The sequence below is a fragment of the Anopheles aquasalis genome, chromosome Y (genome assembly GCF_943734665.1).
Source record: "Anopheles aquasalis chromosome Y, idAnoAquaMG_Q_19, whole genome shotgun sequence".
Classification (NCBI taxonomy): Eukaryota; Metazoa; Arthropoda; class Insecta; order Diptera; family Culicidae; genus Anopheles; species Anopheles aquasalis.
In genome coordinates this window covers 213,371-231,905 of record NC_064879.1, presented here as the reverse complement: position 1 = coordinate 231,905, position 18,535 = coordinate 213,371, and the positions used below count along the sequence as shown (strand labels likewise).

The window sequence follows — 18,535 nt, the reverse complement described above, 5'->3', positions numbered from 1 at the left end:
TACGTCACAAAAAATCATCAAAAATGAGCCTTTTTTAAGGCAGAAATTACCAAAGCCCCCCTAAAACATTAATTAATGTCAATAACGGATATCGGTTCGGGAATGGAAAGGCACAACGCGCACCGTGCCGTTACCGAGTAATAGTAGGTGTAAAGTGCTGCACAGTTCAAAACAGACATTCCGGCCATACGGGAATCCGACGATCCGGGCTAGGTGGCACCGGGATGGGGCCCTGGGTTCTCTCCTGTTGCTCAAATGAGCGAACACCCGATACTTGGATGAATCCAGTGAGCTAAGCCACATTATGCAAACGGTCCTCACACATTATGTAGAGGATCTGCAATAAATGTGGGTGTGTATGTGTGTGTGTGTGTGTGTGTGTGTGTGTGTGTTGGAGCGAGGTCCAATGGTCTGGCCACTACTGGGTGCACGTCGGTATTGCAATAATGTGACATCGCGCGTCAAACGCCATCTCGCCATACGTTCACACATGGTTGAGCATTCCCAACTGGTCACCCCATAAAGTTCATAAATTGAGCACCGAACCCGCACTGAACCCGCACCTGCCCTCCATGCGAAAAGGACTCGAACGCGACAGCAATGAACACGAGATAATAATAATAATAACAGTTTGAGCGACCATCAACCATCACCGCCACGCCGTACAGCGGACGCTACATTTGGAGTCGCCGTTAATGTTCCGTTTTGTTATGTTTATTATTTATTTTTTGCAACCTTCGTTGCCGGTACCACCAGTCCGTTGCACCACGCCAGTCAGGGTGGCTCCACCACACGGAATGGATCCTGGCCCATCCTCCCAATGTCAGTCGTGTGGACGTAATGGATCCCGCCGTTTAGAGGCATTGAAGGGGGGGGGGGGGGGGGGGGATTGAGGACGCATAACCCTCCGCATAGTGAAGGGGTTGCTTGCGCGCAGCCATTAAAATACGGAACGGAACGGGATATCAATCTGAAGCACACATACGCCAAACTGGCGCACGTGGCTGGCCATCAAGCCATGAGTGGCCGTTCCGTGTGTGAGGCCCGCTGTTCCGCTGTTCCGCACCAACCTCCCCCCTTTTCTACCTTTTCTTCCAGCCCTGCCTTTCTCTCTCTCTCTCTCTCTCGCAGAGCTCGCGTTCCACGAGAAACACCAACATTTCTGTGTGTTTCGCTCTATTCGCGTGGAGCACGCTCCTCATGTCCTCTACCCTGTGTCTCCTCTGTCAAACCAGTCCAGACGGCTGTTGCACGCTGGCCGCTGCTGGCTGCTGAGTGCGCGGCCAAACACAGCCACAAAATACTCTGTGTCTGCGTGTCCCGGCCCCGGCAAGCAAGTAAGCTTTCTCCTCTGGCCTTCGCCTCTCTCTCTCTCTCTCTCCTCTTTCGAGTAGATAGTTTACTAATGTGCGCCCTCCAAAACAGGATGAACCGATACAGATGGTTTGGGGACATTGAGGTTTGTTGGCATTTGGTTTTTGGCCGGTTGAGTGCCGAGAGTAGCGAGCTAGCTGAAGAGTTGTTGATGTTGAGGTTGCTTTTCGATGTTGATTGTTTAGACAACGCTGACCAAGGCGAGCTCTAATCGGTACACTGGCGTTGGGCGGTTAACCGATCCGATTACGTGCGACTCTCTTCCCCTTCTTCTTCTCCTTCACCCTTGGCTCTTCAATCTCTCACTGGCGTCAGTCGGTCCGTCGGTGAGGTCTTTTTTTGGCGGATAAGCGAAGATCGAAGCATGGGGGGGGGGGGGGGGGTCGCTGGTTACGCTTTCATTCGCAGTACCCCTTCGCGACCCCATCCCCACTCCCACCTTCCTTCTCTCGTTGGCTCTCACTCTTCTCTGAGCCTTTTACCTGCAGTTTTGCTCTCGACTCACTCGGCTGCTAATAACATCGATGTTGGCGTGAGAGAGAGAGAGAGAGAGAGAGAGAGAGAGAGAGAGAGAGAGAGAGAGAGAGAGAGAGGGAGCGTGCGGTGATCGCGATGTTGATCAGCAGTCACCAAAGCCACCAAAGCTGCAGCACCAGAGCGCTCAAGCAACTATACATTCTATGCTGCGCACCACTACACTCTCTACTCAACACACTACACACAAACAAATACACACTCATACACAAACAGAGCACATAAATCCGTGCGTGCACGTATCCACGTGTCACCACCGTGTCAGGAGGAGGAGAACGAGGAGGAACCGTTTCACCGGAACAGGACGACGACAACGCGGACTTCACCACCAACCTTAACCAGTGGCCCCTGACCAGCGGTGTTATCTTCGTGGTGTGGGATGTGCGGGGAGGACGAAGGGAACCCACTCGTAGTACCGCACTCGAAGGAAACGCACCGCGCACTGCTGCTGCGGCAGCTCTCACCGCTGCTATACACCGTGGCAGACCGTTGTTGTACAGCGCTCTTGTGTGTTGTGGCTCGGATAGGCCACACCGTCCACCAGGCCAATAGCCACCAAACCCGTTCACTCAACACTGCGCGCTCCCGCTGCGACGAGCGCTAGGAGCAGCAGATAGAGGACAGGCCGTTGGGGGGAGGGGGAGGGGGCTCCGCTTCACTCCACGGTGGCGCCGCCGGCACGTTGCGACAGCTGCGCAGCACACAACAAGTCTTCTGATGCTACTGCGCTGCTGCTGCTGCTGCTGCTGCTGCGTTGCTACGAGCGACGAGCATACCGTAACAGTGACAGTGGGCGCAGTGGGTATTTGGCACGAGACAGAGACAGAGCGCGCGAAGGAGAGAGCGTGTGAGAGCGAACCAGAGACCACACGCATACACGCACGCATTGGGTACAGCAGATGCGGGTGCGTCACACGTGTGACTGCGCTTTGTGCGTGTTGTGGGATGCTGCGAAGCATCACGAGCTGTGAAAGTGATCGCATAACGAGCGCCACCACTTTTGCGAGGCTCCTTTCACGGGCTCGCGTTGCATATCTTGCAGGGGAGGGCCAACAGGGCGGAATCTTTTGGTGGGTAAAAAACAAATATCTACATCTCTATCGAATTGCATAGCGTCAACGTGTTGTAGCAGAAATTTAAATGGCCAAAAAACCCATTAAATTTGCCAGAAACTTAAAAATATCTTGAGAGGGTTAGCGGGATGGAAAAAGAGTTATTAAGTACCAGATACATCTCTTCTACCCCCTCCCCTTCCTAGATAATACAAATGGTTTACTCCTGGAAGGTATCGACTATTTTAGAGGTGTATATATTTCGTTTTTACCGATATTTGCTTTTTTACCCTCTGATGATAGCTTGAAGAAGGATAGGGGGAACGAAAAGGAGTTATTGCGTACCAAATACAACCGTTCTATTCCCATGTAGGCGTTTCTTTAGATTGCATTGGCGGTGCAAATGTCCTGAATGAACACCGCAGCAAAGAAAGTATTGTATCTCGTTAGAACATCCCTAGATCCTGCCCTCTTCCCAGATAGCTAAGCAAAATTTTCATTGTTTGATAATTGTGTCATAACAAACAAACAATAAAAAAAAACAAACAACAGATATCGAAATGAGTAATAAATGTTAATACTCTTTTGAAGTGTGCAATATCCGCCACAAAATAGTCCAAATTTCTCTCTCTCTCTCTCTCTCTCTCTCTCTCTCTCTCTCTCTCTCTCTCTCTCTCTCTCTCTCTCTCTCTCTACGTTTTGGTAACGCACTGCAATGCGCCGAGCATCAGCATCCAGTCCAGGCGCGCTGGTAACCGAGCAGAGTGCGTATGTGTGGAATATGCCGCTGCCAGTGAACCCTAATGAGTACTGCTAAATAGCAACACCTTCTTTTTTTTTTTTCGGCCAGCCCCCTACCACACCCCGGCTCACGCTTTCGTTTCCCATCTCTTTGACTCTTTGAAGAACGCGGCCCAAAAGGTCCCGACGAAGGATGGCGTAAATGGCCCGGAATCTTTCCCGCTGGAACATGCCGGCATGCCAGTAATGCAGCTCCTGTTTGCAGCGGTTCCGTGTCCGTTCCCTACCTTGGCCGCCATTCGTGCGACCTTTCCTTTTCGGCGCTTCGGAGCAGGGGCAGATTCCGATGCATCCCGTGAAAACTGAAAAAAACGCCTTCCCCGCCAAACCCTTCTACGGTTGGAAGAAGTTCGGCTCCATTTGTGACACTTTGGCGGCGGCGGCGGCGGCGGAGTCGGCACAAAGGTAATTGACCTCACGACGAGACCGGCGAGAGGGATTAACTCACGTGCCCTGCGCTACCACGATACGCTTTCGCGCTACCATTCGTGGCAGCTGCTGGAAGGGAAGACACCGTTTTTGGTGGGGACCAACCTCACATACGGATACGGCGGTGGAATCCGGCAAATTACCAAAATGCATGTTTCTTCTTTCTCTCTCTCTCTCTCTCTCTCTCTCTCTCTCTCTCTTATAAAAAGCTCATGGCTCAAGGAAATATTTCAAGTATGCTCTGACCGCGCGAGCTTTGGAGCTGGCTGCTTACCAAGACCGGTATACCGATATACTAAGCGACTGTTATACTCTGTTACCGGTATACTAGGTAACCGCAGTGTCCTTAAAAAACCAACTCTCAGTTTACTACTTCCAATCCCTAAGCTTTGACACGGAACGCGTCCGAAATATTGCAACATTACCGAAAGTTCCGTCTGGCAGCAGTACAAAATGTGTTCAGTGGCTCATCATTAACCCTACTCCACCAGTCCCCTTTTTACAACCCTAGTCCGCAGTTTTCGGCATGTAAAAGCATACGGATCAGACGCGGGACTGTGGAAAAAGGTGTATTTAAAAAAAAATCCTTTTTTCGTCCTTTTGCCAACGGTTAAAAATAATAAATAAATGATAGATCGATAGAAAATAACATTTTAGAAGGGTTACCCGGAAGCTCAGGTCCAGTAATCAGCATGGTGATTGGGTCTGGTCAGCACACGAGCCCACTGGCCTCGCGCAGGTTGTGGTCGCCGTACTAAGAGCAGCCCAAAAAGTCCACCGCATAAACCGCGCTGCGATGCCACTGGTGCAATTAGAAAGTCGGAAAGCATCACTCTAAACCACGAATCAACCACGACCCCGGGTGCCAGAAAACCGCGACGCGGTCAACGAAAAAGAAAAAAAAACCGCTAACGTAATGGCCAGCCGCTGGATAAAAACCGGCACCGGTACCGCGGATGACACACCAACGTGGAGAAAATGCCGACACTTCTTCTGAGCCCCCTGCCTCGCATCTTCCGCGAGCCGCATTCCGCCTCGCCAGCTTGACGGTTATGAGATGGGCTGTGGATTGCATGGCCCGTGCGTTCACAAATGGTTCACCAATTATGGCTGGCCTCCCCGTTTTGGGGTGTCCCTTTTAGCTGTATTTAGAAGGTATAACTGCTGCTGCTGCTGTTGCTGCTGCGGCGACATGAATAAATCTTCAACGATTAACCTTCATTTCGCGGGAGCTGGATCGTACGCGCGCCACAGCTTTCATCTCGGCGCGAGGCGAGCGCAACGCAAAGCCCAAAGTGCCCACTCTCCCCTGTTCTCTCCTTCCCGTGGCATGCGTGCGTGGCGTGGTGGCTAAGCAACGAATTCACAATTTAACAGCACAGTGAGCAAGCGAGCGAGTGTGGTGGACCACCGGGGGCAAATGAACCGCAAATGAGTAATCGGAGCTGACCGACAAAAAGCATAACTTCGCTCTCTCTCTCTCTCTCTCTCTCTCTCTCTCTCTCTCTTTCTCTCTCTCCCAGTCGCCTTGGTTGTGCCACGCAATCACTACCGTGGCTTTTTATTCCGTCATTTTTTATTTTGTTTTTTTTTTAATTCCCCGATCTCCCTCTTTCTTTCTCTGTTTCCCGGCACGAAGGTAAAACAACACAGAACAGAACAACCGCAGGGCCATCCCCCCGGCCGGGTGCACTGCGTGCACACAAAATACGGTCTGGTTTGCCGTTGAAGGCAAACCGATGACAGATGACCATTACGCGGGCATAAAGGCGGAAAACGAAACGTTCGGGCATATTTTTGGCTTCCATCACGTTCATTACACGTTTATCATCCTGTGTAGCTGGTGCTGCAGCTGCCAGGTTAATTCTTGCTGCTCCCGCCCGATGATCCGCCCCGTTGACAAGTCAGCCGCCCCGGTTACGAACGATCATCGGTGCGTGTCCTTTGTTTTTGCTGTTATTGCACAATGAGGAAAACAAATCGCATCCCGATAAGACACGCCAATCTACACGTGGTGCGTGGTGTTTCCGTGTCCGCTGGCCCAAACGACGAGCGTTTGAAAAGAGCGAACGCGGTTTTGGGAGGAGGAAACAGTAAACGGAGTAGCACTTTTGTTGTCCGGGCCGGGTGGTCGAGCCCGCCGGTGATTAAACTGACAAATTACGGCGATTCCCTGCGCCCTGTCAGCATCACGTCAGCGTCGGTTGCCTTTCCACTACCCTCCTCCCGGGGGACTGCCAGTCACACTGAGCCACCAGCGAGAGTGGCAGGCAGATTAAGCAGACGAGCAACTATCGAAGGCTCACCTACGATCTCCCCCTTCGACCCCTATCGAGCATGCACGGCCATTTTCATGTGTGAAATGTCGTCGCATCGTGTTTCTGGCACAAATCAGAGGTCACCAGCGAGGTGAACCGAACAAACCACGCTCTCGCCGCTCTCGAGTGCTTCCTGATGACAATTCATATCCCTCCGCATCATCTCCTCGTCTTCAGTTGGCTACTGGGAAAAAAACTCCCCGTCCGCTCTCCGTGTGTGTGTGTTGTGCTGGTGCTGTCCACCAAAATACGGACCAAAAATAATGCACACACCGATAGACCCTCAGGATCAGGAATGTCACTTGTTGACAGTTTAATTGGCCTGCGCTGCACTGCTCCACTCCCGTACTGTCGTAGCGGATGGAACACCGAAAGAGAGAGAGAGAGAGAGAGCAAAGTGCTGAGGCACACGAGGGGCTTCCCGGACTGCCGATGGAAAGTGCTGATCGAAAGGTAATTAAATATCGGAAACCACAGTAGAACCGGGTCATTATCCGGGGGCCACTCTCCACCGACGGGTTCCAGGCGCATTCCCGTGGTCTGCCCCCGTGGAAACACCCCGCCCACCTCCAGCATCACCTCTTTTCCGTGGTGTGTGTTTGTTTTGTGTTCAATTGGTCGATCATTTTTCGTCGGCGTTCCAATCGAACGGAACAAAGGCTGCTGCTGAGGCTGCTGCTAATGTGCGATGCGACGACGATGAATGAGATCGCCGACCGGGGGTTGGGGACGGGCGAGGACGAGATCGAGGACGACTTTATGTGGTGCGATAATAATGACATCTTATAAATTTAAAGATCTCCAAATGAGATTAACCACCCCCACCCCCGGGCCACCCTTTTTCAACGGTGTCGTCGTCGTCGTCGTCGACGCTCCGCCTAGCGTGGCGACCGCAGCGACAAACATGGATGAAGGGGTGACCACAACCAAACGAGAATCAGCGAAGCGAGAGGCTTCGCCCCCAAAGACTAATGATGACGGGTGATAACGCGAGCGCGCAGTGGCGTGCAAAGACGAAACGGGCGCCCGCTTTGTCTGCGCGTCCTTTGCTGCCAGCAGCATTCGAGTGAAAGGTAGAGTTCTGAGAGCAACGGGGCCCGTATTCTAGAGATGCGCGCTCGCTAAAGTGATGTAATGAAGTGCCCGCACTTACCTGCCGGTGACGGTGTTGAAACGATTTCATCCGTGCCGTTGTCAGCAAGAGGCAAAAGCAAGAAAGGGAGAGAGAGAGAGAAAAAAAGATGAAAATAATTAATTGATTGAAGAAGTAACTCGCTCACATTCAATCACTTTAGTGAATCACTTCTGGGTGAAAGCACCGCGTCCGAAGCGAAAGCGATGCCACGAGCCCGTTGTAGAAAAGAGTTAGCGTAACAGAACGCGTTTTCTTGGAAACTGAAGAAAAAAATATTCTACAACGTTATGGCAACCGTTAGCTACACATTTCAACTATATCTTTGGCAATTTTTGGATGCCTAACCAAAAAAAACCGCCAACCTGTATCATTTTGTCATTAACTCATCCATTTTTCCAAATTTTCGAACAAAAGGAAGCGCTGCTCGGCCATTACCTGTCCCAGCGATGCAAATGAATGTTCATTCGATAGAGTCAAGTCTGGTGAGGTTAGCCGCAAGTGGCAATTGTTACCAATTGTGGCTTTTACCGTGTCCTTGGCCGATATTCCGCGCGGTAGCGGTGCATTTTCATCGAGAAAACTAGTCCAATTTGGATGTTTTTGATATTTTGGTTGATTTTTACACAAGTCTCGGTCCAAATTGATTAACTGTTGCTTTTAATGATCATTAATACAACGTTTTTGCAACGAAAAAGTTGGTTTCATATGCATACACCTGGGTAAGTGCCTCCCCGCCCCGAGGCCGGGTTTTAGCGCAACAATTTTGCGACTTATGCGCTACCTTACCACCCGTATGGCATGGTAATCCGGTCAGCCCTAAGTGCGCGCGGATCACCGCCGCGTAACCAGCAATCTATGGTCCTCTCGATATGGTAAGCATTAGGTTGGCCGCTCGAAACATCATCCTCAATCACCACACCAAATCGGGAGTGTTTCGCAGGGTAAAAGGGGGGGGGGGTGCGGATAGCTGGGGGAGGGAGGGGGCGCTACGCCACGTGGACAACACCACATTCCGCTTGCCATTCAATTACTCGCCACCGCCACCGCCACCGCCCCGGAGTGCGATTCAGATGCAAATGGAGTGCGAGTGGAAAGTGAGTGAGTGATGGCCAATGGTCGCTCGAAGGGGGGCGGCGGCCAATCAAAAGGCAAGTGAATTCTTTTTACGTTTTTTTTTTGGTGTTGAAGAGCCGCAAGGGTTGAGGGTAGAGAGCGACACACACGGGCGGGCGGTGCTCATAATAGGTGAAATGATTGGGCCCATCAACACCCTAAAACGCCCAAGATAATGGCCCCAAGACCCCTCGTGTGTGCGCACGTTTCATCATTTGTCACTGTCAAGGGTGGTAGTTTGCACACGCGAAGCACACGGTTAGAAACGAATCTAGCAGACTGTCCTGGCTGGCTGTCGTGTGCTCACTGCGTCACAGCTTGCAATCCTGACACCGGCGTTCCCCGCGCGAAAAAAAGGGGGTGCACGGAAAAGGGATCACACATCATATGACAACCCAGTCTCCCGCGCGGGCCCATTCGGATAGGGTGTGAATCGGTGTAGAGGAATCAAAAAACACATGCACGCACGCGAGGTCGTGAGGTGTAATCTAATCCGCGCATCGTTCATCGCGAGCGCGCGCGCGCGCGCTCCCCTTCAATTGGCGCAGGTGAGGTGTGCACGGTCAGTGACGTGGCATTCCTTTGGAAATTGGGCCTCCCCTCCCCTTTCTTCCATCCGGCACTGGTACTCCAGAAATCAGGCCCGATTTCGCAGCCCAATCGAAGACATTCGAGGCCATCCGGGTGGGGGATGATGATGGCCGGGCAACAAAGCGTCATCCACGAGTGCCGCGCGTTTTTAAGCGGCCCATACACGCTCAATTTAATTTGTCTTTTTTTTTAAATGCAAAAATGCTGCTGAATTGACGATTTATTTTTTATTGCTCGTCTGTGGGCAACATTGGCGCAGTCAACTATGTTCCATCAATCGGGGCCACAGATGCCGCCAATCTCTGTGAAGTTTTCAACAAATAGGCAATTGGTGTGGTACGAAATAATCAGATAAAAGGGACTAAATTGGAAAAGGAATTGATTTAAAAAATAATTCTATTCTAATTTAGGCACTATAATTTAGCCAAAGTCATTTATAAGTCTCTCTCTTTTTAAAAATTGGCCGAATTTTCCTTCCACGCGATGAAAAACATATGCCAATGCTAACTAACAGATTGGCGTGTTCGTCAATGTGGCCCACAGGCGACGCCAATATTCATCCTCATCAATATATTTTGAGCTTTATGAAAACCTCTCCAATTCTTTTGATAACAGCTTCAATGTAGCTCACACACGATAAATATATTGGCGTCAATCGACTTACATGCAAGCATTGATAAAAAAAAAATTAAGCGTATGTGGGCCGCTTTAGAGAAGGTGTGACACCCCCAGACTGCTAAACAGGCCTCGATCCGGCAGCAGGTCAAGCGATAGGTCAAAACCCCCAGCTCCACCACCACCACCGACCATCATCATCATCATCACGTTCATCATCGCCATCATCTGCGTTATTTATCACATTGATTGGAAGGCTAAATTGATCGTTTCCTCTCGTCTCCCCGTTGGTTGGTGGTTTGTTTGTTTCTTGCCTTGCCCCCCCGGCCGGGGGGGGGGGTGAAAACCACCCCCGAGCCACGGAATCTCCACATACTCGAGCGTGTGTCTGTGTGTGAGAGAGGGGAGAGATGTCGTATAATGAAGAAATCATCGATTTCCTACCCGCTCACAGCATAGCCCACCGCCCCCCCCCCCTCCCCCCGTCACCTGAATGTGTTACACCCTTTCCACCTCCACCACCCCGTGTCTCGGTGGCTTAGGGAAGTCACCCAATCATCCCAATCGGCCGTGGGGCGAGCGCTAGCGAGTCCTGATACAAAACCGACGACACTCCATGAAACCGATGCGCCTTCAAGCGAAGACGCTGGGGTAAAGTCATCGCCCATATCGCTGCCGCTGCTGCTGCTGCGTCTTGCACTCACTCACGCCGCCCATCCCACCCCCTTTTCCACCATTCGTCCCTCTTGCGGGTGCGTGCGCTCGCCATTGTCGGAGTGGCCCGCAGTGAAGAGGATAATTGGCAATTTTGTTCAGGCGCGCGCAATCAACGAGCAGTTGACAGCGTCATTAATTTTTTTTCCTCGCGCGTGACCCCGTACCCCCACGCCGCGCCACGCCACGCCGTTGGACGTTGCTGTCTTGCTGTCTTTTTGATTCGCTCCTCTGCTCCTCCTCCTGCTGCTGATCGAGCTTGTTCTCGGTTCTGCGTGGTTGGCCTTTACGCGTCGCGTCCGCCCCGTTCCTCACGCAAATCCTTTTCCTTGACCATATCCCCGTTCGCCTTTGTCTAGCATCCAGAGAGAGGTCGCCAAAAGAAGAGTGGCCCAAAAGAATGTGAGCGAGAGAGAACGATGATGATACCGAGGTCACCCAGCATCGCGCCATCCGGTTTGGGCATCATTTCGCGTGGGATCACCCCTCGCACAACCTCCTGCATCCCACCATCACCACTGCGGACACACTCTGTGTATCCTTTTAAACGATTGATCGATCAGTGGGGTAGCAGCAGCAGCTCTCCCCCACCCCCCTTTTGGAGTGGAATTGGAGCAGAAGCAGGATCACGATAGCAAGGGAAGGGGAGGCTGGGTGATGCATTTCGCAATTAATTTCCGTAACCAAACTGAAACGCACAACAACCTGACAGGCGCGCGCGCTCACTTGCTCGCTCGCTGAGGGCTATGGATGCGAAGTTAATGCAAATGAATAAATTAATCACAATCATCCCTCCGCGCACCACCACCACCGTCTCTGCCGATGCTCCGCTGCGAACAAACGATCAACCAAAATCAACCGTCCTTGCTGGCGACGGGCAGCAGCAGCAGCAGGAACCTTGGTTGGCCTTTTGTGTTGCCGGCTCACTTTTTACGGGAGAGGGAGTCGACGTTGGACGAGAATGACGTTGATGGAGTTTTTGGGGGGCTTTCGGTGCGTCCAGATATCCAGCAGAACCAGTGGGCCCACCGCCAACCAGTCAACCATCAATCAGGCGATCAACGAGCTTCGAACCGAAGGACCCGAAGGAGCTCAGAGCGCAAAGGGGGTTGCAAACCAATGTGGGGGAGGCGATGGTGCACCCGTGGATCACTCATCCTTGACTCACCTCCTGCTGGTGTGAATTGTTGTTGGCTTGCTGCCTGCCTCCCACGGAACCTCCCAAGGCAGCCTCTCGCAGATAACAGCCGAAGACATCCGGTGGTCAGGTGCATGGAGAGAGCACCAATCTTGGCACCACCACCACCACCTCACCACAATGGCGTAATCGTAGCCGATTATGCGGGACCACGGGCGCTAGCAAACCCTGGGGGGGCAGCAGTACCAGGGTATCAGGCACTGGGCGAGAGTTAACACCTCCGAATCCAGCACAGAACAGGAGCGGGATAGAAAAGGTGAGTTAGTGGCTGAGGTTCGAAGCGGTGAATCCGGATAAAGACAGGTGTTTCGACTCGCATGAAAACAGTGTTCATGTGGCTGTTAAAACCCTTGTTTGTTTGTAAACAATCGGAGTGCAAGCCTAAATTTTGCACATATTTGGGGGTTAAAAAGAACAGAAATACTGTGGAATGCTACGATTATTACAAGTATTCGTAGAAACAATACATTAATTCAGAACTGTAACAAATGAGCCACGTTAACTGCGATAGATTGGAAACAAAGCAGTCTCAATGAAACAGACTCGCTGTCCTTTTGGTACCTTTCGGTAACAGGCAGCATGCAAGTCTGTCAACAAAGACTGGATTTGGTGTCTCATGAGACGCTGGCAATACCGACACCAGACTGACGGTTGTCTCAGAAAAAAGACAGACGCTGGGAATAGGGCCCGTAGGCTCCTTTGACATCCCTTAACCACCACAGCGGGTTACACCAACTGCCAGCTGCCAGCACCAACAACGGCAACAAAGATAGATAGACAGTTGAGCATAGGAGGGTTGGAGGGTGTAGGATGATGGCGTGACACTAGCTAGCTCAATCAAAATCATCCATCATCAACCGGAGTGTTGCTGCGAGTGGCAGCAGCCACAGCAAGAAGAAGTAAGAAGGTGCGAAAAGGATCTTCTGCTGCTGCTGCTGCTGCTGCTGCTGCATCGCCGAACCGAACGGTCACAAACCGGAGGCTGAGCAAACACTCGCTCACACTGATAAGGTCCCGTCTGCTTCGGTCCGCTGCTTGGTCACTGCGGAGGAGGCTAGCGAGGAGCGAAAGGGAACAGGCAGGCTGCCAAGCGATACCTTGTGCTATACCTGATGTTTCTCCTGCTGCGTCAGAAAGCACTGCGGAGGAGTCACTCGAGCGTGTGTGCCGTCGTCGTCGTCGACGTGCGAGATGCTGGATGTGACAGTGACACAGCGCACCGTTGCGCTCTTGGGCTGATGCTTGGGCGAAATGCGAATACAAAAATGCGCTGATGGGAAAGGGAGTTGTAAAAAAAAGGGTGAAGAAAAAGGAGAACAGAACCCCCCCCCCCCCCGGGGGGTGCCACGTCCATCGCCCATCTTCCGTTCGGCGGGCACGTCGCTCACGTCGCTCACGTCGCTCATATCATGTTCCTCTGTCATCGCGGAATCGGGCGAGCTGCGCCGCTGCTGATGCTTTATTTCGAAAGTAACGCAGATCGGTCACGCGGTTGATCGCGCTAGTGTGTGACACGCATGGGATACGGGAGGGATTACGAGTCCTTTTTACTCCTGCCTTTCCTCGCCCCTCGCGCCCAACGGCAATTCAACAAAACGGTTTAAGTGTGGCGTGCCAAGGGTGCGTTCGCCGCATCCCTCCACCGCTCGTCGCTCGTCGGCTCTCGCCCAAGATCATCAATCATAAATCGTACTCTCGAAGGCTCTCCACAAGAGGAAGAGGATAACGGGGAAGCAGAACAAGAAAGAGCGAAAAGAGGAAAGAGGAACGGGAGAGCCAACGGAGTACACAATCATAAAACGTTTGCAGCAGCAGCAGTAATAAAAGCATCAATAATGAAAACGAAGTGAGCGCAACAACAACAGCAGCAGCAGCAACAAAAATGAACACAAAAATCGGACGGAATAATAAATGCTATCGCGCAATAAAAAAGTAAGTCTGGGCAAAAGGGATAACAGGGGGAGGGTGGGGTAGGTATATTATTACAACCCGCGCCTCTTTCCTTCTGAAGTTCACCCCCTGGAGTACATAAGAGAGGAAAAGGTGGGGAGGGGGATTGCTGTCGAAAGTCTCGGTGTGTATCTGTCACACACTGCATGCATTCACCCCCCAAACGGCTCACCCTGCCCGTACGCTCTCCCGCGCGCACTGCACCGGCGGCAACATGGTAAATGACCTCATTTGATCGGACACTAAAACCAGCCTAGAAGGCCCGCGCCAGATAATGAGGAAATAAAACAAATTACTCGCCGCATCGGCTGGCAGGCTGACTGGCGGGTGGTACCGGCGGGTCCCGCTGTTGGTGGCCGAATTGTTAGTTGAAATTTAAGGGGGGACTTCGGTGTATGATTTTTTTGTGACACATACTTTTAACATTTTTCCCTGAATGCTGACCCTTTCAACAGTATTGTGTAAAAGTTTTGGATCAATCGAGGAAAAACTGACAAAGATACAGATTTTTGAAAATCCGCGTTTCATACAAGGCTCCGTGTAGCTCGCTAGTTTGAAGAGCGTTTCCCAAAACCAACGTTTTCAAAGTCGGTGGCCATCGTACCGTAAAAACTACTGGACCGATCGATTCGAAAATTTAAACACGTAATCGGTACACTATTTGCCAGGTAGCCCCGTCGAGTTTTCATGAAAATTATTGATACTTTTTTTTAAACAAATCTTTAAAAATCGTGCTTTTAGGCAAAATGACAAAAAGCATCACTTTTCATAAACTTTAAAAATCTGTCAAAAATCGAATAAATGGAATATCAACAAAAACTCTCCGGGACTACCGAGATAAACTTATGATCTTTCTAACGAATATCAATTTGTACATTTCAGATGACCCGGCATGTCGCTACGATGGGCACCGTAAAAAGTACCTTTGCGACGACACGCCTACGAAAATTTGATGCCACGGTTCAATTTTTCAATTAATGTTGCTCAAAACAATACCCAATATTCTTCAAAAGTTGTAGATTAATATGTCATTTAATTGAAAAAATAAAGTTGAATGGTTAAGTTACAAAGAAAATACCGAAGTCCCCCCTTAAATGAAGGATAAAAGGACATGGACAGCCAGGCAGTCAGTAAGTCAAGCATAGACAATGGAATATTAAGATCGACCAAAGGCCATTCCGATTTTGTACAAAACGTTCTGGGCCGGGTGTTGGCGTGGCGTAGAAACTGGCTCAAATCCAGCTGGCGGCACCAGATTCGCATCGCAGGTGTGTAAAGCCAAGCAAGCGAAAAACGCTCTGGCTGATGGATGATGGCATCAATCGAGACATTTGCACAAGCGGAAACAAGCGCCTAACACCCTCTAGCCTAATCCAATCGCGCTTCGCATTTTGACACCGCGTTTAACCTCTCTAAACTGTTTGTCTAGCGACTGAGGGATGGAGGCTCCATCCGTTTTGTAGCGACATGCTCTAGAGGGTGTGAGAAACTGGAAAGAAATGATTGAAATGTCAACAGCGTGTCGCTTTGCTCGAGCTACTGCTTTCATTGTACCTCACTTCAACCCCGTCACCCGCAAATAAACATCGGCAGCGCAGGAAAAGCGTGGTGAACATAAACAACCATTTGCCAAAAGGTAAACAAACGAAACGTGTGCGTATGCGTTCCAGCAATGAGTCACTCCTCGGTGCTTGATGGCGGAGAGAAGTGGTCAGAGGCAGCGTGCGATCGGGCGAAAATCGCAAGTAGATCGCCGCCGTCTTTAATCGCATTTCAGCGCATTCCTTCGAAACGAAAAAAAAACGGGGAAGCATGACGCAGCCTCGCCTGACATTCGTTAATGAGCCGCGGTTGCTCGGTTTGAAAGGTATCCGGCAGGTAAATCAGCGATCATCCTCCCGGCCCCGTAAGACCGTAAAGAGGAGTTTCGAAATAATTGATGGAACAACCGATCACCGGGAACACCGTACTGTGCTGTGTCTTCCCCCTTTCCCCCGGTAAACCCGGTCACACCAACCAACCCCGTCCGGTACCACACTAAAAACCACCAGGAGGATGATTTTTTGGCGAAGCAGCGAGATCGTAAAGGTGCATCCAGCCGCGCTCACCCAAGGGTCCCACCCAGGGGCCCTGGCCTGGCTTTGGGGGCCAAACAGCAGCATCGATCGGCACATCAGATGCGGCGGCTGCTGCGGCATCGCGCAACGCACTCATCCTTTATGTGCTTCATTAAACGGAATGAATTTTTATGACTTGCAACTGGACGCGCCGTAGAAGACCGAGACACGCGAACGAGGACGCTACTAGCACGATGTCTGCTGCTGCTGCTGGTGCTGATGATGGGCGAACCAAGTGGTTGAGTGTTGCAGCAAACTTGCAGTCCGGGCGCGCGCGCAATTCGCCGCAAAGTGATCGACGTTCCGGAAAAGTTACTGCTGATACTACTGCTAGAGTGCCGCCGGAATCGACATTCGTTTCGTTTGGTGCCACGAATGACATTTCGAACCTGGCGGACGGACGGAATGTGGCGGCAGCGGTTACACATGTCTCAGCAACTTAATGTCACTTAATTTAGTTAACAGCAAACAGGCGTAGAAAGGGGGAGGTAGAATAGTGTCATAAATGCGTCTTTTATCACCCAGTTTGTTGGAAGAGAAGCCAGACTGAGGGAGAGCGCGCGAGTGAGAGAGAGAGAGAGAGAGAGAGAGAGAGAGAGAGAGAAAGAGAGTGCTGTGAATGCTGTGAAAATACATTAAGCGGGTTCAGTGTGAATTCCGATATTCCGGAGTGCAGGCAGCATCCACCACCATCATTATGGCTCCACAAATGTCCCGCTGGAGGTAGCGTGGACCCCACCAAAACTCTTTCGCGGCAAACAACAACAACAGCATCACCAGTAAGATCAACACAACATTGGAGTAGAACAGGAAAACAACAACTTTTAGGCACGACCGCGACGGACGGATGGATGCTGGCTCACTGTTTACCAAACAGCGTATTCGGCCCTGGTCTGGTTGGCTTCCGGGGAGTTTTTTTGTTTTGTTTTGTTTTTGTTTTTGCTTGGTTGCGCCTTGAGGATGCGATGATTGATAAGAGAGCAGACGAGCGAATGGAACACTGGCGCACGGTGCGTGTGTGTGTGTTTGGGCATCTCAATTTGTGTCACTTGTTTTCTCCATCCTTCGAGAAGGAGGTGCACGGAACACGGAACTCGAGAACAGCGAACCCGTCAACAACGGCATTTCAATAAACGCTTGCCCGTGGCACAGGGACGCGCGGCATAGAGCACACCACATAACGCCACCAGCTTCTTCGACTATAAAGCGGCCCATACACGCTGAATTTTATTTATCAGTGTTTTTGATGCAAAAATGGCGTCTTCGTTTTTATTGCTCGTCTGTGGGCGTCATTGGCGCAGTCAACAATGTTCCATCAATCGGGGCCACAGACGCCGCCAATCTCTGTGAAGTTTTCAAAACATAGGCAATTGGTGTGGTACGAAATAGTCAGATAGAAGGGACTAAATTAGAAAAGGAATTGATTTAAAAAATAATTCTTTAAAATTGAGACACTATAATTTAGCCAAAATCATGCATAAGTCTCTCTTTTCTAAAAATCGGCTGAATTTTCCTACCACGCGTTGAAAAACATATTACAATGCTAACTGACAGATTGGCGTGTTCGTCAATGTGGCCCTTGGGTGACTAATCGCTACGAAGCCAAAATCGATTAATTTCCGCCGAATGCACAGGTACCGGACCACCGTGGCTTCCCATTCCCTGGGACAGGTGCTGGGCAGAACGGGCAGCAGCTCCAGTAACTTCACGGTGACTTTTTACAATTAAAAGCTCACTATCCCCCCCCCCCCCCCCACCCTCGTAAAGGCAACGCTCGCAAGATACACGCCATCCATCAAAAACTCTCCTCAGTCAGCGACAATCCTGTGGTAGCGGTCCTTTCAATAGGTGGCACTATTTGCAGGCCCACCGTCCTCTTCCTACGAGGAGGATGGTGTTCGATCGTACATCGTATCCATAACTTATGCTACCAAACCGTCCCCCGGCCCCGGTCCCGGCCCCGGCCCATGCTATTTTGCCGCTTTTATGACGGCACAACCTTTTGCTTGCTTCGGTATTTTTTTTGTGATACGCCACGCAGACCAAATATTCCATCTATCATCCGCACTCACACGTACGATGCGTCCACCATCAGACACACACGCAGTACGAATAGAGGCAGCTTATCGACCTTTATCTGGGGTGTGAACGGCGTTCTTGCCTCGACGATCGCAAACCACTAGCGACGCTTCCACAGTGGCAGATGAAAGAGAAACCCCGTGAGGAAGGGCTGGATATCGATAAAATGCAATAAATGTGCCATTGTGCCTTTGCCCTGTTAGTGCGCAAGGCGGACCCGCAACTCGGACGAGACGCGGCCGGTCGGTCGGTCAAGCGTCCACCAGCGTTCCACAGCCAATCTTCGGTCACCAACAGATTGACTTTCTGTAGTCGTCGTCGTCGTCGTCGTTGTTGGCGTGAAGTAGAAGTGTCATCACCAGTGCTCTCTGCAAGCACCTTTGACCAAGTGGAAGTGATCCCAAATGGGATCCTCTGCTGCTCCACATCCACGCCGGCTGCTCTAGACGGCTTTCTTATCCCGGACTACCACGAGCAGTGTGCGGGGGGTTGGCCTTTGCGGTTTTGTACTACCC

General features: G+C 51.1%; 1 protein-coding gene across 3 annotated transcripts in view; it reads right to left on the bottom strand.

The window, feature by feature from the left end:
• Window positions 1-18,535, bottom strand: part of LOC126579521 (monocarboxylate transporter 12-like) — a 45,006-nt gene that overhangs the window by 18,500 nt on the left and 7,971 nt on the right. Inside the window, exon 1 of one of the 3 annotated variants that reach the window (XM_050242885.1) lies at window positions 2,345-2,472. The exons of 1 other annotated variant lie outside the window; for it this stretch is intronic. The gene's annotated coding sequence lies outside the window, so the exon portion shown is untranslated. Of the gene's footprint in view, window positions 1-2,241; window positions 2,322-2,344; window positions 2,473-18,535 lie in introns of those variants that run through there. One more of the 3 variants, XM_050242884.1, reaches the window with a different exon arrangement.